The sequence below is a fragment of the Triticum dicoccoides genome, chromosome 1B (genome assembly GCF_002162155.2).
Source record: "Triticum dicoccoides isolate Atlit2015 ecotype Zavitan chromosome 1B, WEW_v2.0, whole genome shotgun sequence".
In the NCBI taxonomy this organism is placed as follows: domain Eukaryota; kingdom Viridiplantae; phylum Streptophyta; class Magnoliopsida; order Poales; family Poaceae; genus Triticum; species Triticum dicoccoides.
The window spans coordinates 691,066,931-691,083,647 of record NC_041381.1 but is presented as its reverse complement, the minus strand read 5'-3'; the positions used below and the strand labels follow the sequence as shown (position 1 = coordinate 691,083,647).

Sequence of the window (16,717 nt, the reverse complement as noted above, 5' to 3'; positions counted from 1 at the left end):
AGGCGGCGAGGTTGCCAGGGGAGGGCGCGTGGCTGTGCTCTATGCGCGTGGCGAGCGCGGAAATTTATAGACGCGCGCGAAGCGGCGCCAAATCTACCGTGCCGCATACCGCTTTCTCTCCCGCGCGCGTAAATTCTTCCCGCACGCGGTAAGTTCCCGCCACCGCTGGAACACGCGGAACCAGCCGGCGCGCGCTAAACACAATTTTTAGCGCACGGGCGTGCCTTTTGCCGCGCCTATTGGAGATGCTCTAAGAACGTACGCGCTCTGCATGGCTTCATTCGTGTGATTTGTACTACGTAGGCAATGCATAGCGAGCATCTTAGCAGACAGTCCTACATGTGGTAGTGCCGAGGCAGCATCCTTATTTTGTCTCGTGATGCTATGCTTTCTGGAACAATTGCTGCAGAAGAATTGGCGTGGTCTATACCATGCATGTATACTAACTCGATCTATATAAGATGCGATGGGCTGAATGGCCTTCCACTACACATTACCAGTACCGGCTGTCCTAGAGAGTCTTTTTCCCGAGCACTAGCTCCGGGTTTTTCTCTCTCCCGCTCGTCATCTTAATTGCCTTTTTCTTTTTGGTCTTTTGATCTATTGGTTTGCGTCGCCCTCCACCGCCGTCGACCCCCGTGTGGCTCTACTCCAACACTAGCACGACCGGTCGGCTTCTTCACCGACTCGGCGGCCTCGCGCGACAGGCGGCCCCTCACGGCCGTCGTCCGCGCGTCTGCCCGCTCGTCGCCTGCGCCGGCCATCGTCATCCTACTCCGATCGGGATTCCTGAATCACCACCCCGCCTTCGCCTCTACCGCGTATGTACGGCCGCCTCCACACGGCGTTGCATTCGCCGCTGCATCGGCGACATCCTCGACACCGGCTACGCCGACTCACAATCATGGCGTTCTTCTCACGGCTACCTCGACCACAACTACACCACCCACGCTCTCGGCTATCTCGACAACGGCACAAAGGGCTACCGCCTTGCTTCAGCACCCTCATCGGTTTCCACTCCAGCCATGACTTCTACGATGCGTCGACCGTTACGACTGTGGGAGGGTGTCCGTCGGCTTACCTTCGGATTCTTCTCCAGTTTCACCGTCTGCGTCGCTACTGTTGAGACTGTGGGGATGTTGAGTATAATGTTTATTAGGAAGTATAGGATAGACTAGAATTTGTTCCAACTTGACTTCTACTCTAAGATAATCATGTACTCATATATATACCCACGAGGCTCAAACAATAAGACGATCAATTCCACCAATCTCTCTATCCATTGTAAAATTTTGCTTGCTTCAAAGACTATATATGGCCATTTTCGTAAGAGCCTCTCTCCCTTTGCAACCCATGAACATCTCCCATGCTAATCCTGCGAAGAAACTTTCGAGCTCTCGTTCCATCAACGTGGAACCAATTCTCGTACTTTTGCATGCTATAATAGAGCTAGCTACAGCGAGACCCGTCGCTCCAGGGCGTCGTCCTGGAAGAAATGATCAAAATCGTCGTCAAAAGAGGCGAAGAAATCGTCCATATCCACGGGCGACCAGAGCTGCTCGGACTCGTCGTCCGCGCCAGCCGCGGATGACGAGACGTCGGCGCTGTCGTCCCCGCGGTTCAGGGCCGTGTCCTCGTCGGACACGGGCGACTGGGGCGGGTGGCGCGTGGTGCCAGCGAGCGCGCTTATGGTGGTGGGCACGGCGTGGCAGTGGTCGGCGATGTAGGTGACGACGAGCATGCCGGGCTTGGCCGGGCTGCGCTCCACCAGCTTCCGCGCCGTGCACGCCTTCATGCTGCTGCACTTGTAGTACCCTCTGCGTGTGCATTATTTCATCATCAGTACATCATGTCACTAATGGCGTGGCGTTCTAGGTTAAAAATAGAAGTTAGGTGATTACCGAGGGTAGGGGGAGCCCTTGATGGGCTTCTGGCCGTACTTGCGCCACGCCCACTGGTCGTCGGGGCCGTTTACGCCGCCCTCGGCCACCGGCACCTCCCGCACCACCTTCTTCATCTGGCTCTTCTTGCTCTTGCCTCTCTTCGGCCGCCGGAGGTCTCCAGCACCTCCCGGCTTCCGGCCGGCCTGCTTCCTCGCGGGCAGCGCCTGCCCGGACGTCGAGGTCGCAGCTGCAGGGAAGGAGATGAGCACCTCGGGCTGCTCCGCCAGCGCCCGATCACAGCCGGACGAAGGCGTGATGGAGAACGGCGCTCGCTGCTGCAGCTGCTCGTGCTCCAAGTCCAGGTACTCCAACACGTCGTACAACGACGATGGCGTGGACGCCGCCCTCGATGTCGATGGTCGCCCCACGAACTCCGCTGGATCCGCCCGCGCATGCACGACTTCACGGCGAGGAGGCTCTGCTTCATAGCCCGGGACGACGCCGCCGCCGCAGCTCCTTACGACCGCCCCGAGACCCCAGTCGTCGGCGTCCATCGATCAGCAGCTCTTAACGATGGAGTTCGATGAGTTTAGCTGAGGCAGAGAAGATGGAGCGTGTGGCTTGCGTCTGTGGTTGACTTTTGGATGGGGTTGCGGCTGGTGCATATATAGTGCTCGGCCGCACGCGGCGATCGATCGGCATGATCGGTAGAAAGTCAAACACAACGGCTGGTTGACATTTCATTTTTAATGGGAAAAAAGCACATACGCAACGGCCCAAGATGGTTGTGCGCGCGCACCAACAGCGTCAGCGATTGATCGGTTCCGAGACGAACTGGATGCAAAGATGCGAGATCGCATCAGGATTTACACGTAATTAACAGACGGATTGACCGACCTGATCAATCTGATTAACTATCCCCCCTTCACGTGCTGCAAAATGATATGTGTGCACCTGTCACTGGACCAGCGCCTAGCTTCTGCTCTAGGCTCTAGCTTGTTTGTGTTTGACTTTACTAATGTCAAAGGCATACAACATGGATGGATATTCGATGGAAACATCTGAGATGAGGTCATGCAGACTTGGAGAGGGAGAAAAATAAGCAGAGTGTCGCTGGCATCTGCTTCGGGAAGGGAATAAACCTGGGATTATGCTGTTTTGCGCCCGACTTGCTTGCTTAATTAAGCGCGGATGTCATCATCATCATCGACATCGATCGATCTTATGACAGGCTAGTTATACTAGTACTAGCTCCTTCATTCATTGGTATCTGGCATCGATCCATCCACCTGTTAATTATCAAGATTTGACTTTTGCTAATGTCAAACTATGGAGAGAGGAGGCTGAGAACCGTAAGCTACCATACAGCACGATCCTGTCCATATGCCACCATTGTGATCTATCGATCCGGCCGGGTTAATTAGAATCCAAATCATCTTATCTCCGTTTCAGAAATATATATCATTTTATCATCAGTGACAGTATATCGATCCGATTATTGTTTTCAGATTTTGTGCGTGTGTCGTTTGCTTTACGGCGAAGGACGTTTGGCCGCCAATTCAGCCGTGCTTGTTGGGTGCGTGCGGCGGGCAAGCGCCGCAGTATGGCGCCGATGTGTTGTATTCGGGGAAATGGGGGGCGCCCGAGCTGTCGCTTCGTGCCGGGATACCGGGACGATTTTGATCGGTTTGATTGACACATGCGAACCGATGTACTCCCTCCGTTCCTAAATATTTGTCTTTCTAGACATTTCAAATGACTACTACATACGGATATATGTAAGCATATTTTAGAGTGTAGATTCACTCATTTTGCTCCGTATGTAGTCACTTGTTAAAATGCCTAGAAAGACAAGTATTTAGGAACGGAGGGAGTAGACATTACGAGCTGAGCACCTCCGCGTCGGTCTCGTCGAGCTGAGCTGGGAAGAAGCATTCTTGGCTTCACGTCGCCCTCGAGTACGTAATGCATTTTGGACGTACGGTACGGATGCGTATGCGTATGGAACATCAGCTGCTCTGCTTTCTTCATGACGAGAGCTCCGCGTCACAATGGTTCCTTTGTCAAACGAGAATCCATCCTCCCGTTAATTGTCGTTTGAATTTTGGCAATGTCAAACGAGTCGAGGGAGGTGGTTGAGAACCGCAAGCTATGTCTACTTACGTACGTTGTGCTCTCTGCCTAACACGATCGGTATGATGTATGACCCAGCTAGCTAGGAGATCGAGCTGCCGTGTCTGGCTGCTGCGCGCACGCCGACGGTGGAAGCTGGGGTGCACGCACCGGGGCGGCGTTGGGCGTCCTCGAGATGTCGATTCGGGTCGGGATACTCGGACGATTTGGCACACGCGAACAGACGGAGACACGCATGCAAGCACTAGGAGCTGAGCTCCCAGCGTCGTGCAGTGTGCATGGAGATCGATCTTGAGCTGACAGATGGAGGATCTCTGTGAATTTCCGGCCAGGTGGTCCCGTGGTGTTTACTCATGAAATAATACATTAGTAGTACTACGTCAAGAGCTGACAATGGAAGCGAATCAAATCAAATCGATTAGAATGCACTGTACTCCTAAACGGGAGGGAGGAATATGCTGTGCTCCCGTTTATGCGCATGCTAGACTACCAGACACAGTGACACACTCGTTCCGGATTGATGGAACAACGGGTTCGAGTCTTTTGTCAGCCTATCTCTCGGCATTTTCATGAATCCACCCCTTCGGCAGGACTGAAATCACTGTTCTAACCTTGTCAGTAAATTTGGGCACAAAATGACCTCTTCAGAAAAATATTTCAAAATGTAACGCTTTTAACCAACGCCAGAAAGCGTGGCGTTTCCGGGACACTTTGAAACGCCATCGCCTTTGACATTTCGGGCCTGGCCCATGGTCAGGGCTCGCTAGCCTCAGCACGCCGACGTGGTGGGCACAAACGAAGACCCCTGGCGTTTCTGCCCTAGATTTTACTTCTCGCGACCCAACCCACCACTCACCCTTTCACCCTCTCTCCACCATCCAAGGACGGAGAGCTTCACTCCTCTCTCTCTCTCTCTCTCTCCTCTCCTCCAAATCTTGAATTTTGGCCATCAAAACTCGTCGGTCTGATCATTTCCCAACTTTGTTAAGGTATTCTCTTCCAATCCCTCCAATTTTTTTCAGTCAAAACTAGGTATTTGAGTTGCATTTTTTGAACATGGTTTAACCCTAAGATTAATTTTTGTACTATGTTTGGAGAGTGTTTGGATTAGATTTCGTGTATATGAGAAAGATATACTTGTTCTGTTGAAATGTTTGATATTGTATAGTATTGCTTGTAGAGATGATTATTTTTTCTATTAGGTTGAATCCTAAGATTATTTGTTCCTAGTGAGTTTGAATAGGTTTGTTTGGGCTAGGTTTCGTGTACGAGGAAGATATAGTTGTTGTGTTGAAATGTTTGATATTGTGTAGTATTGCAATTTGATATTGTGACATTAGGTGGTACATATTAGCTATTGTGTATGGAAGTGTTTTTTTTTTGTCGAATATGCTTATAAGTTGAAAGAAGTAATAAGGTGTTGCTCTTGTTTTTAAGTAGAAAGAAAGAACAAGCTGTTGTTATTGTCTCTATGTCTAATATGCTTGTGACTTTAGAAGTTGTTCAAAGTCGTAAGCATTGTTATATTAACTAGTCTATAATGTATTATGTAGGATGTTTGAGCCGGATAAATATCCTGGCCTTGATGATGACTATGAATCGAAGCACCGTGCTCATCAAAAAAGGGGAGGTCACTATCTCTATTAGTGGGTTCTTATGTTGTTTATATGTTGGAAGAAGTAACAAGTTGTTCAGTTGATTTTCTGTAGGTTCCTCCACTACTTCATTTGAGGGGCCATAATCCCAGTGAAGTTTTGCGCTATGACCCATGCTACGAGCGAGGCTAGGCGTTCGGTAAATATGGTTAATATGGTTCGGTTTATTTTTTTATATTTTGTTTTGAAGAAATTACCACCGAAATAATCACACATAAATTAGCAACCGAAATATGTTTGTTGGGTTAACTGAAAAACCGATGCGCCCATCGGTCTAAGAAATCTTACTGGTGAGCAGCGATTTGCATTGTACAAAATACTTGCCGTATGGATACACTAGTTCATGACAGTCGTTTCATGCAAACAATAGTAAAATATTCCTAGTAGATTAAGCTAATCACTAGCATGGGTTACGTACCATTGAGATTTGAGAGATTAGAATTTGGAGAAGCCATCGAAGTACTTGTGAGCGGATGGCTTGACGTCTGCCGCAACAATTGGATTTTTTTTTGAAACGGAGGCAAAGATTGCCTCATCTACTAATTAAGCAGAAGAGAATTGTCCAGTTAATTATGGAAAATCGGGCAAAAACTAGAACAATAAGGGCCAAGCCCACTCCCAAGGACTGACACACATGACAAATCCCACCCTCATCAATAACATGTCGACCTGCAGCCACACAACGCAGCTCTGACTCTGACGGAGAACTCAGAAGAACAAAACCACGCGAAAGCTGACGCCACGGAAGATCACCGAACGGGCCACTTGCAGCCAGTCATCATATGCCACAGGGCCTCGCCACCGCAGCTTCGACTCCACAGCAACAAACAAACCGAGGCAATACCGCGAACACGCCGGAGAAGAGCCGACTACCGCAACCATTGCCACGTCGTCAACATCGCTCCCACTATCATCGTTGCCACAGAAGCCTGGTCGCCACAGTGATCCTCTCGGGGCCGCTGCCCTGACATCCAACGCTTTGTCGTGCCCAGCGCACTCCACCGGCACCGCCTTCCGTGGCCGCCGCTCCAACATACCACCGCCCCTCTCGAGCAGGAACACCGCACAACCAGTTGTCCGCAGCCCACGCTGCTCAGGGCAACCGCTCGCAGACCACGAACGCAGCACCACATCCGGGGCCGCCGCCCCGACATAAAGTCAGACCGCCCCCTTTGGGGCGCATCGACCGAGCCGACACCTCCACCGCCCAAGCGGAACAAGGATGCCACCCAATCAATGTCGAGATAGAGCCCCACCTCATAGAGCTACCACTCGCATTGTTCCCGAGATCGCCATCTCGGCGCACAATCAGAAACCACCGCGGAGCCGCCGCCCCGACGTCCACTGTCCCCACCGGCGAAGGGATCCGTGCAAACCGCAATATGCTGACACTCCAAGGCGATGCCTCAAAGTAGGAAACGACGTAGCCGCTCTCATCGCCCGCTTCGACCATCCGAAGTTAGAGATTTCTCCAGGAGAGTCCTGTAATGGAGCTCCACGGCAACGCCTTCAAGAAGGTGAACGACACCATGGTGCCGCCGGCGGCGACCCGAAGTCAGTGCTAGACTTTCGCCCGGAGCTCCTTCACACATCCGAATCAAAGCAGATCCAGGGCACTGCACAGCACACAATCCCCATGGTCGACGTCCACCGGTCTACCGCGTGGTGCAACTGCCGCCGCATCACCCCCCGGCCTGCCCGTGAGCAAGCCCACGCGCCACCGCCCGAGCACCGTACAGGTCACCCGAGCCACTCCACCACGCGCCACGCCGGAGCAGCAGCACCACAGCGGGCCACCACCGCGCCGGAGCAGGCCACCGGGCCGCAGATCCTCGCTGCCCAGGCCACCTGCGCCACCCGCAGCCGCCAGTCACTCGATCCAGATCCAGGCGGACCTTGATCCGCAGCCACCGGCGCCAAGGGCACGCCCCACCTCAGTGCAGCCACGCTACCAGAGGTCTCCAAGCAGCACCGCCGGAGGGCCCTCCGTTGCGCCACCGCGACCCGCGAGCACGCGGCGCCCCGGACCAGCGGCCCCGGCCCGCGCCAGGACCCTGCACTCGAGGGGTGAGAAGACCCACCGCCGCCAACGACGGCAGGGCTTCGCGCGACCGCGTTCTGTGGCAGCGGCGGGGGAGGGAGGAGGGCTCGGAGGGGACTTGGGGCGGTGGCGGCAAGGTTCCTCCCCGTCGCCCACGGGAGCGACACGGGAGGAAAGGAGATCCGAGAGTGCTTACAATTGGATTCATTGCTCACTGCCGAGCGCCGACTCGCTAGAGCGGGTTGGATGTGTAGTTGATCACGCTTCGAGGGCGCCGCCCCGCCTGATGAAGCAATGGACGGATGGGCGATGGGCCGATGGACGGATGGGTGTTATTCATGTGAACGTACGTTTGGGAATTAGTAATCAAAGGGGGTGTTGGGCCGATGGACATATGGGCTGTGCTCACAATCACTTACAGCCTCACGGTCACGGGAACCAGGGTATCCTAGAAAATATCCGCTAATTCGGTGATTACGGGTTTTGACGATAGGAAACCTAACATACGGGAGTTCCTATGTGACGCGTTCTGCGTCAAAATATTGCGCTTTCGCACAGACACGTAGTCGCGGTGTGCCGATTGGGCCGGCCCATTGCAGTGCCTCACAAATACCAGCTGAAAAATTACAAAAAAAGGTAGGGCGCAATGGCTGGAAATCGAACACAGGACTACCGACCTGAATTCGCACGCTAAAAGCCACTACGATGGAAGAGCTCAACCGACCAATCTGCAGTCGAAAACTAAAAGAACTAAAAAAGTATAAGACTTAGCACTGTTTGAAATAAATCCTTTACAATTTTCCTTGACAAAAGAAAGAAATATACAATATCACGAACAAATTTTCAATTTTCAAATGTTTTTCGAAAACATGAACATTTTCACAATTTGTGAACAAATTTCTAAAGCATGACCATTTAAAAAATTGAGAACAACTTTTCAAACGGAGAACAATTTCGAAAATCCAGAACAAATATGGAACCACAAACATTTTTCAAATATGTGAAAAAAATCGCCAACATTTTTAGAAATCTTTTAACAAACTTTGTAAAACACGAACATATTTTACAAAAAAAATGCTATCTTTTATTAGAAAATATCCTTCCACTTGTTGGAAAGGCAAACAAATATCGAATATTTTGAAGATTTTTTATTTTGCATTTTTTTCAGCAATTTTTTGCAAAAAATGCTAACTTTTTTTTTTCAATTTTGAGAATAATTTTGGAACTTCCAAATAATTTTTGGAAACGTAAATAATTTTTAGACATTTTTATGAAAAAAATCAGGACAAAAGCAAAAACAAACAGAGAAACAAAAAATAAAAAATAAAATAGGAAAAAAACAAAGAAAAGGAAATGGAACAAGGAAAAAGGAAAAAAAGAAAAGGAAAAAAAAACCCAGAACAAGGATAAAACCGGTTCAGGAACCTTCCCTAAACCAGGAAAAATCGGACAGAAACCTCTAGAAGGTTCCCAAAATAGGGGACTATGAAAGCTTAAAAGGGCCGGCCCAGTCGAAACGATCGCTCTATCTCCCTGTGTGAAACCTCGACAGTTTGACACATGTGCATGCAATACGAAAATCCCAAACATACACCGAACACCGAATAGCGATCAAAGTCCCCACCGAACCAAACAATCGTACACTGAATAAACAAAAAGTCGGTTAATTTGGTTCGGTTTGGTTTGGTTTTTCGGTGTTCGGTGTGATAATGCCCACCCCCAGCTACAAGCCCTATTATAGAAGAATGGATCTTCTCCCGTTTGTCCTCAACTTTAAAGGCACACCGCCATGGATGAGCTCCACGACCAGTGCCGCCCTTATTGACCAGTACCGCCTATAATTCCTGCCAACAATGCTGTGTGCGCTCTGATCTAGCGAGCAAGTACATACATATAGGAACATGTGTTGTTGAAGCAAATGTTGCATGCAATATTGGTATGAACTCATTCAAGTGTAAGTTTTCCGTTATTGCTAACCTGGGGTATTTGGCTTCTAATTACATTGGTATTCTATGCTTTAGTCACTGTCTACATAACAACTACTCCAACCTCCCTACCTTTTGATGTTCTTGCGTCCAGACCATCATGTTTCAAATCATGCTTATCAAGCACGCCAGGCGCATATAGTGATCACACGACAACTGGACAATAAGCCATCATATCGCTAAGCCATTATTTTACGTCACATAATCAGATTGTCAAACACGTCCGTGGCAATAAGTTATGTCTTATTTTCTCCATGAAAAGTCTTTAAATCAAAGGGGACCTAAGATTAGTCGACTAAGACTAAAAAGAAACACAATTCACTGAGCTAAAAAACGATTTCCTAATGTCCAATATGATGTGTCTTGACCCAGTATATACGAAATAAAATTGTAGGTTAGCCCATAGGACTATAATGATATAGCCATTACCGAGGCATTATATCTTACACAGATTATTGTATATTCTACTACAAATATTTTAAAAACTATCAATTTAAGGTAACAAATTGTAGGCATGTGTACAATCCTAATATTTCTCAAAATTCCTACCCTGCACAATAAAATATTACTTACATAGCAAAGTAAATATATTCAGTCCTGATTAAACTTGTGTGTCCCCTTGAACAATTTAGCAACTTCAACATAGATCTTACTCTATTTGTGTTATCCATCAACCTCAAATATATAAGTCACTATACATTTTAAAATTGATTCTACCATGAGTATAATCCAGCATGTCACAAGTCATCTTATTACATGGCATAGCCATGTTGTCGATCATGTCCCGCCTGGTGATAAGGACTGGCTTCTTTTCTCTAGAAAAAAACTTCAAATCAAAGAGGCCTAAGCCTGCTCAACTGGAACTGCAGAAAAACTTAGTTGACAAAGGAAAAACTTGATATATGGCTGAGCTATTGGATCGTTGTCACATAGACAAAACAAACCAATAAACAAATTAGGCACAAGCTTAAAAAAAAAAGAAACGCGACATGGCTAAGCATGGGTCAACCAAGACTTATGCTACATCTCGCAACACGAAATAGAGCAATAAATAAATTAATACAAATAGACAGGTTGCACATGTTTTAATTAATATGTCCCATTCTTATAGGATGCTCATCCATCCAACTGATTTTTATTGTGAGGAAAATTACTTTATGGCAGTAACATTCTAATAATAATCAAAATCAAAACAAACATATCCAATTATGTGTTTCTTAACATATCCCTTTACGGCGCCCCTATCATGCTATGATGCATGTGCAAATGGTCACCAAGGGAAATATCTCAATCCATGCATGGGGTGTCGTGAGCAACCATGACCGACACAAATATCAGGCAGTTAACAGCCGCTTGTGTAAAGACACTAAAAGCGACGGGCGAGATTTATCACAAGACTAATTTTCATCCGCTCTAGACTATTAAAGTTTTGTTGTTAGATTTGATGTTTCATATGCTATATTTCAAGTTTTCGAAGTTTACCCTAATAGTATAATAGTAGGAAATAATTCCTCCAAATTCCATAATAAATATTAGTCATTTAAAGTCATTTTCCGCACAAGTGATATATTATTAAGAAAAATATATGCGATGGTTATTGTACAGTATTATTTTCGTGAGATGTAATGTGAATATCTGTGAACCATAAATTTAATTGGACTGGACTAACTTCCGAACGTACCGCTTGTTAGCCTCATATCCGAACACCTCGCGTCCATTTGAGTAACTAGTGGGAGCGAGCCATGCAAGTGCATGCATGCTTACTTCACATGCTTGTGCGTATGAAAGACACTAAATTAGAAAGCTAATCATATGCATGCATATAAGATAAAATTGATGACATCACTCTAGATTTTTTTATATTTCAAAACTTTAAAATGTTTTGTAGTTCAAATCGTCGGTCTGATTAAAAAGTCGTTTTAACATAAAAAGTCCGTCGCGACGAGAGCTTCGAAATTAGATCTCATGTTGATATGTTTCGGCGACTTTTATTTTCGGTCAAAAAGTTACCACACGCGGGCTATGTAAGTTATCATGCTTGTGATACATAATTATCATGTTGCTTACATACTCCCTCCATCTTTTAAAGAGTGTACTTCCAATTTTATTGGAAAGTCAAACTTTTTTATGTTTGACCATATTTATATAATAATACATCAACATTTATGTTATCAAATTACTAGCATTAGATTCAGGATAAAATATATTTTCATCATATACAAATTTGATTTTACAAACATTGATATATTTTTGCACAAACTCGATCAAACTTTGAGATATTTGACTCTCCAACAAAGTTGGAAGTACACTTTTTAAAGGACGGAGGGAGTAGAAATTACCGGGGCACAAAAGTGATTTCTCTTACCTTCTGGCCACAAGGACTAGATAAGAAAAAAAGGCACGGCCTTCAACCTTCTCCCCGCATGCACCTGCATACGTACACTATAAGACCAAAACACCAATGTCATCCAAGAATCTCTCTGTTTTAAGACTTGAAAATGTGTTATAGCTCAAACCACCGGTCCGTTTGAAAAATTGTTTTCACATACAAAATTCATCGCAACGAGGCCTTCAAGACTATATCCCATATTGATATGTTCCGATGACTTTTTTACGTCAAAAGTTACCATGCTTGTAGTATGTATTATTTACACGGAAACTATTGGGGTATATTTTTCAACAAAAAATTTCTCCGGCATCAAAAGCTATGACGGTTTTCATGCGCAAGTTATCAGCTCCGATGTCCGTATATTATTATGTTATTTACATAGAGTTACCGGCTTATATTTTGAACAAAAAATTTCACCAGATCAAAAGTTCCCGCGGTGTTTGTATGTGAGTTATCAGCTCTATTGTGCGTGTATTACCATGTTATTTACACATAAATTACCGGGGTATATTTTTCAATATTTTTTCCCCTCAGGTCAAAAGTTATACACATGGGTTATCAACTCTGTTGTGCGTTTATTACCATGCTATTTACATAGAGTTACCAGCTTATGTTTACAATTTTTTTCTCTTGGGTCAAAAGTTACCGTGTTGTTTGTACATGAGTTATCAGCTCTGTTGTGCATGTACTACCATGCTATTTACACATAAGTTACCGGGGGTACGTTTTTCAACAAAATTTTCTCCTTAGGTCAAAAGTTACCGCAATGTTTATATATGGGTTATCAACTCTGTTGTGAGTATATTACCAATCGATTTACATAGGAGCTAGGAGGGTGTATTTTTCAGTAAAAATTTTTCTCCGGTCAAAAAGTTATTGTGGGGCTTGTACAAGAGTTGTCAACTCTGTTGTGCGAACAGTATCATGTTGTGTACACAGAAATTATCAGGATATGTTTCAACATTTCTTTTTTGGGTCAAAGTTACCATGGTGTTTGTTTGTAAGTTATCAAGTCTATGATGCATAAATTATTGTACTATTTACTCATAAGTTATCATGTGTAAGTTTCAATTACTTTTTTTGCCTTCGGATCAAAGTTATCATGGTGTTTGCACCATAATTTACTAGCTCCACATGCGTCAAATACCATGCTATTTACGCACAAGTTACCGGGGTATGTTTTCAACATCATTTTTTCCCCTCGGATCGAAGATTTACCGTGTGTTTGTGCTTAAGTTTATCAAGTATGCGATGCGTAAAATACCGTACTATTTATTTAGAAGTTACATTTTTTTAGTTACGACAGGTTAACCCGATTGGGTTCACAATTTACATGTATATAAAAAGTTAGTATTGTGCACATGACATAGTTAGGTTAGGTGGTTAGCTAGTCCAATTTAACCACCTAAAAATCACTTCGAACGTGAGTTCGAATTCTATCACCCACACATTGTTTTTGACTTAAAAATTAGCAGGTCCATTAATTACGCCAAATGACTCCTTGAACGCATGGAATTAGGAGGCCCATTAATCACGTTATTTAAGAGGCCGAGACATAATGGTAATTAACGGGCAGGCGCAATGAATTAGGAGGATCATTAATCAGGCTAATTAAGAGACCCGAAGGAAAAATCGCATCCTACACGTAAATCATGGCGGAATAAGGGGAAGCGGAATCGCAGCCGTTTGATCAAAATCTGACGCTGCAAAGGTCGTTCGGATCTAAAGCGAAAATCCGAACGGCAGGATTTTAGCTTTGTCGAATTTAATTTGCACAAGGTGTCCTATATTAATGTAACTTCGGACATTCTAACTACGGAGATGTTGCTAGTTATTACTAAAACAGGTCAAAGAAAAAATGGTTGACTTTTCTACCACTGAGTTCATGTAGGTCTGGCGACATCCCCGGCGGCTCTCCTTCTCAGTCGGTCCCATGGTGGCCAGCGGGAGGTGAGTTGGATTCCTTAAGCACATTGTCGTTGTAGTTGTAGTCCTAGTTGAAGTTTGCTTAGACAGGGTTTTGGTTCTCTATGACTTCAGCTCCGAATGTAGTGATGGCAGCGGCGAATAAATTTCTCCACCTCCCAGGCTCCCGCTGAAGTGGACTCTTCGATCTTTTTTACACAGTACAATCACACATACTAATAAAAATGCACATGCATTCATCCCTATAAACGCACACACGTACGCCCATTCTGATGAGCGCCCCGAAATACCGAGCCGACATAACATCTTCGGATTTACAAAGTCACCACAGTTGTCGAAAAGCCTAAAAAAGATTTAGGAAAATGCATATATACATCAGTGAACACTGATGGGTTGGTCCCACCATAAACAATCTAATTATTTGAGCTACACTTGTCAGAGTTGGATCTAAAAGGTGGTGTTTGCAACGTCTGGATTCTTTCACTCCTGGGCGGTCAAATTGTGTGTCTTCGCGGTGGGGTTGTAGCAGCACGCTCGTCATGTCTTACCCTTCCCCTTGTTCTCTTTCTCAGGGTGATCCGTGGCCACCGGTCTCTTTTGACATGGCCCGTCAGTTTCTCATCTGCCGACTCGAAGTCTTGCTGGTGCGGGAGTAGTGTCGAGTTTAGCACATCTCCAACGCCGACCCTTAAACTGCCCGCATGAGTCCGGACCACGCGGTCTGGACGTGCTATGCCATTCAATGTGGACCTGTCCGCCAAGCAGTCCGGACGTCCTTTTTTCCGCAAACCGGAGACAATCTAGGGGGCTTTGCCGGCGTTCGGACTGCTGCCACGTCTGCCCATGACCGCTACCACGTCCCCTCCTGACCGCTGCCACGTTCGCTCCTGGCCACCCTGGCCCACAATAAAATCCCAACTGCCTCTCTCTCACTTTCCATCAAACGCCCGTGCCGATTGCCGCGCCGCATTAATGCCGGCCTAGAGCTTGACCGGAATGGAGGGAAGCACAGATAGACGCGACCACTCGGGTGTCGCCTCCGTCGCCGGATAAAGGAGGAGCTAGTCCCCGCGATCATGAGGGCGCATGGCCGCCTCCTCCACTACCTCGGAGGAGGCGGTTACGGCGGTGCCTCTGGCTCGAGGGCCGTGGTACCCGAGGCGGAGCGCGCGGCGAGACATCAGGCGAGGTACGACCGGAGCAATGTCGGTTAACACTCGACGTTCGCCAAGACGGACGTGGCGCTGGAATGGGTCCGTAACGACTCCGATCTCCTGGCCACGTGGGTGCTCGACTTCTCCGTCGCCTCCGTGCAGATGGCCGCTAGGCGCCGGCGTCGCTTTGACTGCGAGGAATGGTCGCTTAGCGACTGCTCCGCCAATGCCGGCAGGGGCAAGGCCGCCTCAAAGTTTCATTGTTTTTTTGTTCATGTTAGCCTGTATTTCTTCATAAATCATGTGCTTTGCACTAGGATGTTCATTGCTGGAAGTTGGTTAGCCTGACATTGGTTGCTCTGTTTGCTCCGTATCATATTTGTGCAAGAATAGGCATGTTTCGTTTCTTCAGTTCCTCTTGTTCACGTAGGCTTTCATTACTTTGTGCTAGAACTGGGACTAAGTGGGATCCGACTTAGCCCATGTAATCCATGTAAATTTTAGTGGGAATGTGGGATGTTTGATATTGCCCACCAAACCATGTTGGGACTGGGTGGGCTGTGGTGGGATGCCCACGAACAGTCCCACCTGTCGCCTGAATTCATCATCATCAACCATTGGCGTGTGGATCGGAGCTCCAACCGGGCAGCCCCCTTTCAATTTAACTGCTCAAACGGAAATGATCCAGTAGTAAAAACAAGTTTTAGTCCAGCTCGTCATTCGGAGCTGTACATGAAATACAAACTTCTCTAAAAGAAGATACAAACGCTACTCGTAATGAAACACTTCCTGAATAAGACCCAATCCTATTCGTATTCTCATTCCCTCCTGGAGCGCTGGACGCATAACAGAAACCACCGAATGAGATGCATAGAGAAACGTCATTCCTATTCTCGTATTCTCAATTGGACCAGGAATAGATCCTGCACCAACAAATGGAGAATCATATGCTATCTATGTGCTGGAAGCAACTCACACCGTGTACGTAGCATCCACTTAGTTTAGAAGACAACAGAATAAATCAGCATGGAACTCAAAGCAATTAAACTTGAGTTAAGGTGTGTAGAGAGCTGATAAGAACATCGGCCGGGTCGACAAAAAAGCCCAGGCGGCAAGGCTCACCTTGACCCATCAAGTTCGATCGGCCGCGCCCAAAATGGACGGCATCGGTGGTGGTCGCGAGTACGGCGGCAGGGTCACCGCGTTCGTGGCGCTCTCCTGCGTCACGGCGTCCATGGGCGGCGTCATCTACGGCTACGACATCGGTGTTGCGGGCGGCGTCTCGTCCATGGAGCCGTTCCTCAGGGAATTCTTCCCGGACGTGTACCGCAGGATGAAGGGCGACTCGCGCGTCAGCAACTACTGCAAGTTCGACAGCCAGCTCCTCACGCTCTTCACCTCGTCGCTCTACATCTCCGGGCTGTTCACGGCGGTGCTATTATCTTCGTGGGTCACGGCCTGCTGCGGGCGCCGGCCCTCCATGATCGTTGGTGGCACGGCATACCTCGCCGGCGCGGCGGTCAGTGGCGGGGCCGTGAACGTGTACATGGC

General features: G+C 47.1%; 2 pseudogenes; one reads left to right on the top strand and one right to left on the bottom strand.

The window, feature by feature from the left end:
• Positions 1-1,453: 1,453 nt before the first annotated feature.
• LOC119312923 lies at positions 1,454-2,188 on the bottom strand (annotated as a pseudogene).
• Positions 2,189-7,158: 4,970 nt separating this feature from the next.
• Positions 7,159-16,717, top strand: part of LOC119350960 — an 11,422-nt pseudogene continuing 1,863 nt past the window's right edge.